This window comes from Macrobrachium rosenbergii, chromosome 36, assembly GCF_040412425.1.
Source record: "Macrobrachium rosenbergii isolate ZJJX-2024 chromosome 36, ASM4041242v1, whole genome shotgun sequence".
Classification (NCBI taxonomy): Eukaryota; Metazoa; Arthropoda; class Malacostraca; order Decapoda; family Palaemonidae; genus Macrobrachium; species Macrobrachium rosenbergii.
In genome coordinates, this window is record NC_089776.1 from 7,720,418 (window position 1) to 7,725,417 (window position 5,000).

Below are 5,000 nucleotides of genomic sequence, written 5' to 3' on the forward strand. Positions count from 1 at the left end.
CCAGAGGTCCTTTATTCTTCGTTCCCTTGGACTCTGGAACAGTCTCCCTACTGGGGATGTCGAGTAGGTGGAACTTCAAAAGTTCCAGCGAGGATGCAATGATATTATTTTCCTTGCACTTGAATAAATTTTTATCTATTTGTTAATCTATTGATTTATTTTTCTTTCTTTCTGTATTTCTCTTTACCTCCTCTTACTTGTTCCTAATGAAAAACCATAATATTCTTTGGAAGCCTGAATTTCAAGTCAGTGGCCCCTTTGGTGGGCTTGTTCCATATAAGTACGGTTCATCTTCGGAATAATAATAATAATAATAATAATAATAATAATAATAATAATAATGATAATAATAATAATAATAATAATAATAATAATAATGATAATAATAATAATAATAATAATAATAATAATAATAATAATAATAATATTCTTGTTTCTTTCGATGGCCAGAAAAAAATGCATAGTCCATTAGCGTACCAGTTCATCTTTTTAGACTGACCAGTCTTTCAGCCTGGTGTTTTGAAATCTGACAGGCAACTAGACTGAAGTGCAGTGGTGACTGCAGAATTTTTACTTTTACTGAAGATCTTTCCTAGATATACACGGTTGTTTGTGCTTAACCAAACCTTTTAAAGGTTGCAAAGCTCAGAGCATGTTAACTAGAATCACTCGTCTTATATAAATTCGTCAGAGGGCCTGTACTGCTATACGCTTCTATTTTGTATGTTTCTCTCTCTCTCTCTCTCTCTCTCTCTCTCTCTCTCTCTCTCTCTCTCTCTCTCTCTCTGTGATTCTTCGTACTTTGTAAGTGCTTGCGTATGCTTAGCGAACAACTCGAAATATAGGCCTGCTGACCTTGAAAATAACAGATAACCACTTTTTGTATACCGGTACGTGTCGTTGCAAAAAAAAATATATGTTGAATTAGTAAATTATATTTATATTTTTTTCACGTTCAACAATTTTTTTTAATTTTGTAAGTTATATTTTGGAAAGGACTAGACTTCACAAGGTTAACTAACGGTTCATTACCTTGTGGTTATTGAAAATGAATATTTTTCTTGTCATCTTGAGCTAGGAAAGATACATGCACAGCATAATACAAGCGGGTATCTTTTAAATACAAATTTCTTGGAAGAAATCGATGTCAGTATGTTAAGCGTGAGCATATTTTTTTTTGCTATAAGTCGTCCCTAATCTCTCTCTCTCTCTCTCTCTCTCTCTCTCTCTCTCTCTCTCTCTCTCTCAAAAGCCACAGATAGGAGGGAAGGGGTAATTCGATCAGAGAGTGAACAGGGCCTTCAATGATACGAAAGTGTTGGAAGACGTGCCCGATGCCCAGGGCATCGCGGCCGGGTTAAGATGGTATTTTGTGGTTCTGCGGAGGAAGATCGAATCATCGAAGGAAAAATGTCCCTGGATAAAAAAAAGAAAAAACCTACACTTTTATGATATATCTCTATGCTGTATTTGTTGCTTAGCAGGTTTTTGGCAAAAAAATATATTTTAGAAGCTGAGTTTGGGTACGTTTTTTTTAGGAGCTTAGATTTTTGGGTAGTTTTTTTCAGAAGCTTAGTTTTTTATAGGTTAAGGTTTTTTTAGAAGCTTAAGTTTTTGGGAAGGTTGTTTGAGAGGCTTAGGTTTTTTGGGTAGTTTTTGTAGAAGCTTAGGTTTTTGGGCAGTTTTTTTTAACTTAGGTTTTGTAGAAGCTCAGGTTTTTGGGTGTTTTTTTTTAAGAAGCTTAGGTTTTTTATAAGCTCAGGTTTTTGAGTTTTTTTTTTAGAAGCTTGGTTCTTTAAAACCTTAGGTTTTCTAGAAGCTTAGGTTTTTTGGAAGCTTAGGTTTTTTTAGAAGCTGAGGTTTTTGGGTAGTTTTTTTCAGAAGAGTGTGTTTTTAGAAGCTTAGGTTTTGTGTAGTGTTTTTTAAAAGCTTAGGTTATTGGGTAGGTTTTTGGCACAACATACATTTTAGAAGGTTAGTTTAATGGAAGGTTTGGAGTAAGTCGACTTATGCCAGCACTGACCCTTTCCCTAAGGCGTCTCGTAGGTGTAGTATGGTCCGAAAAAGTAGCAAGATGCCCAGTGTGGACCACAGGTCTCTGATCATCCAGCAAAGACGATTGGAAGCTTATGAATAGTTCGTAAAATATCTACCCAATTATTATTATTATTCAGAAGACGATCAAACCCACCAAAGGGACCATTGACTTGAAATTCAAGCTTCCAAAGATATTATTATTATTATTATTATTATTATTATTATTATTATTATTATTATTATTATTATTATTATTATTATTATTATTATTCAGAAGATGAAACCTACTCATATGGAACAAGCCTACCAAAGGGGCCACTGACTTGAAATTCAAGCTTCCAAAGAATATTCTGGTGTTCGTTAGGAAGAAGTAAGAGGAGGTAAAGGGAAATACAGAAAGAAGAGATCTCACTCATTAAAAAATAAATAAAAAATAAATTGATAAATGAAGAAACAGATAAAAATATATTAAAATACAAGGAGAATACTATTAGGGTAGCAACGCATCGTATCATCTCCTCTCGAACTTTTGAACCTTCGAAGTTCCAAAGAGTTTCCTATTATCTGCTTCTCCCAATATTATTAGAATTGGGCATCGTCACTCAGCGTCATCATTCGAAGTTCATTTCCAGCGGACGTGACGTCAATCATTTGATTCTCAGTCTTTGCAGGGTTGAAGGATATCTGACAGGAATTACGACGAGCGTCGATGTTCGCGATGATAGGTGTTACGTGGTCCCCCTTCCTTATTTATTGAGAGGTTTGAATTGCTACATTCTTTTTTTTTCGCTTCATTTTGTTCTCTCTCTCTCTCTCTCTCTCTCTCTCTCTCTCTCTCTCTCTCTCTCTCTATGTAATTTCCTCCAGTTCTTATCTCATGTTCTGTCCATTGCTGTGATGATTAGAGTATTATTCACAGAGGTGTCGTTTTAGTCTGTCCGTCCGCACTTTTTCTGTCCGCCCTCAGATCTTAAAAACCAATGAGGCTAGAAGGCTGCAAATTGGTATGTTGATCATCCACCCTCCAATCATCAATCATACCAAATTGCAGCCCTCTAACCTCAGTAGTTTTGATTTTATTTAAGTTTAAAGTTAGCCATAATCGTGCGTCTGGCAACAACACAGGCCACCACCTGGCCGTGGCTGAAAGTGTCATGGGCCTCGGCTGAGTTTCATGGGCCGTGGCTGAAAGTTTCATACAGTATCATACGCTGTACAGAAAACTCGATTGTGCCGAAGAAACTTCGGCGCATTTTTTACTTGTTTTATTTTGACGTTCCTGTAACATTTTAAGCTTGAGTTTTTCTGAAGGTTTATAGGCTAGATTCGAAGAAGAGGAAATAACGTAGGCTATGTATGGTGGCATTCCAGTCCCAAGAAAATAACTGTATCTACTGTATTTAACTAATGTACTTGATAATTTATCTCGCCTGTTTTCGAGTGCGCTATCGCTCGCCTCATATCCTGCTTCTCAAACGTAATTTTGATGTCTTGGGTATGATAATAAGTGGTGCGCCCCATGAAGTATGCAGAAGTGTCTATTTTGTGATTATTGAACATTTCCATTTCGGCGTGGTTTTCCAGCCTTGAGACTCCCATTGACTCCTGCAGGAAGCTGTAAAGGAGGACCCCTCGGTCAAAGGTGGGCTCCTTGGCTCGCCTGGGAAGCACCAAGGTCGGATTCTGATGTCTTTTTGCAATTCTCTGGAGGACTGTCGAGTTGTTGAAATAAAAATGTCCATTGATTAGGAAGATCTGTGAATGTATTATGCACATACCGTATTTGTTGGTTAGTAGCCTATCTGTTTGGGTAAAGAGACGACATATATTTTAGAAGCTTTGCTTAGTGGAGGGGCTTAGATTAGGTTGGCTTATTCCAGCTCGAGCTCCCAAGATTCCTAGCTTCCCATCTAAGCTCTTAACTAGACCGTGCTTTAGAACAGTGGCCTACTGGGCTTTCCAGCTAAACCCTTAAATAGACCATTCTTTAGAACAGTAGAAGAGGCCCCTTTTCGGTGACCCGAGATCGGGTTTCCGTAGGGGGCCAGTGCCGTCAGTGCACCTCATGCGGTGCACTGTAGGCATTACATGTTTTAGAAATATTCTGCTGTCCCTCTCCCCACACCCCCTCCCCTTCCTACAGCACACACACGTCAGGAGGCAGCCATTTTAAGTCAGCAGAGCCCGTGATACTGTTTCTTGTTTGTTCAGTTTCGTGGTGATGCTTCTTCGTGAAAAAGGACTAGGGCCTTTCGGGCCTCTTGAAGCCGCTTTCACGGGCTGTTGAAAAGCAAGAGCCCGTGCCAGCCTTTGTGCTGAATCTAGGTAGATAGTTGTAGCCCTGATAGATTTTTTTTACGTTGTATTCCATTCTGTCATTTCTCTCTGGGTCAAACGTCTTTAAAGTCGATCTTGATCTCTGAGGATATTTTTGTATTTTATCTAATCAGGCTTACTATCAAAAGTGTATTGCAGATTTGCACAGCTCCGTTGAAGGTATGAGGCCAATTCTCTGTATTTCCCTTTACTTCCTCTTACTTCTTCCTAATGAACACCATAATATTCTTTGGAAGCTTGAATTTCAAGTCAATGGTCCCCTGTGGTAGTCTTGTTCCATATAAATAGATTGTTTTCCTAACATAAATGGTAAACAAGATTTGTCTAGCTGAAGCCAGTTTGGTAGCATTGTCTTTCTCTCCAAGGAATGAATGGAAGGTTTATTTAGGCAGATTTAAGGCCTAGGGTCTTATTAAACCCGAAGAGAGGTTGTGGGCGTGACTAGCATGAATCAGGTGGGCGGGGCGGTAGAAGTCGCTGGTGAAATCCAATAATTACACCTGTCCTGAATCCGATGATTATTGGCGTTAATAGCTTAGGCCCTTTCATTATCCCATAAAGCGATGACTTGCAACGAGTCATTGTGTCGTCTAGAGAGAGAGAGAGAGAGAGAGAGAGAGAGAGAG

General features: G+C 38.6%; 1 protein-coding gene across 1 annotated transcript in view; it reads left to right on the forward strand.

Moving 5' to 3' along the window:
- Nucleotides 1–5,000, forward strand: part of LOC136856597 (ligand of Numb protein X 2-like) — a 582,959-nt gene that overhangs the window by 23,948 nt on the left and 554,011 nt on the right. The window lies entirely within an intron of this gene.